Source organism: Fukomys damarensis, unplaced genomic scaffold (genome assembly GCF_012274545.1).
Source record: "Fukomys damarensis isolate Sample0158 unplaced genomic scaffold, DMR_v1.0_HiC HiC_scaffold_28, whole genome shotgun sequence".
NCBI classification, from domain to species: domain Eukaryota; kingdom Metazoa; phylum Chordata; class Mammalia; order Rodentia; family Bathyergidae; genus Fukomys; species Fukomys damarensis.
Window position 1 is genome coordinate 34,072,250 of NW_022900940.1, and position 575 is coordinate 34,072,824.

At 70.4% G+C, this 575-nt stretch overlaps 1 protein-coding gene across 2 annotated transcripts in view; it reads left to right on the plus strand.

The window, feature by feature from the left end:
* The window catches only part of Satb1 (SATB homeobox 1), a 94,926-nt gene that overhangs the window by 692 nt on the left and 93,659 nt on the right, over positions 1-575 (plus strand). The window contains exon 1 of one of the 2 annotated variants that reach the window (XM_010612805.2): positions 218-280. The exons of the other annotated variant lie outside the window; for it this stretch is intronic. The gene's annotated coding sequence lies outside the window, so the exon portion shown is untranslated. Of the gene's footprint in view, positions 1-217; positions 281-575 lie in introns of those variants that run through there. 2 annotated transcript variants of the gene reach the window in all.

The following is a 575-nucleotide window of genomic DNA, read 5'->3' on the forward strand; positions in this document are numbered from 1 at the left end:
GGGGCGCGCCCGCCCGGGAGCCGATCCTGGTCTCCGGCCCGCGCTCCACCACCACCGCCGCCCCCAGCGCTCATGACTGAGTGAGTTCCGCTCCTTCGTCTGCCTTTCCCCGTGCTACTCACGCTCTCCCAGCCCCGCGTCTGCCTCCCTTCCTTTTCCTTCAATTCGCCCAAACTTCTCCGTGGCACCCACCCGCGGCGCCCCTGCGCCCGCCCGGGAGCCGATCCTGGTCTCCGGCCCGCGCTCCACCACCACCGCCGCCCCCAGCGCTCATGACTGAGTGAGTTCCGCTCCTTCGTCTGCCTTTCCCCGTGCTACTCACGCTCTCCCAGCCCCGCGTCTGCCTCCCTTCCTTTTCCTTCAATTCGCCCAAACTTCTCCGTGGCACCCACCCGCGGCGCCCCTGGCCGGAGCGGCTCCCCTCACCTCTCTGGGCGCCAGGGCGGGAAGGGTGGGCCCGGAGCGAGGGAGAGCGGCCAGGACGGGTGAGGATGCGCTTCGCTTCTCGGGGTGGGACGCCCCGGCACACCTGCCGGACAGACCCTGACCGAACAAACTCCTTCGGGTCGGCAGCG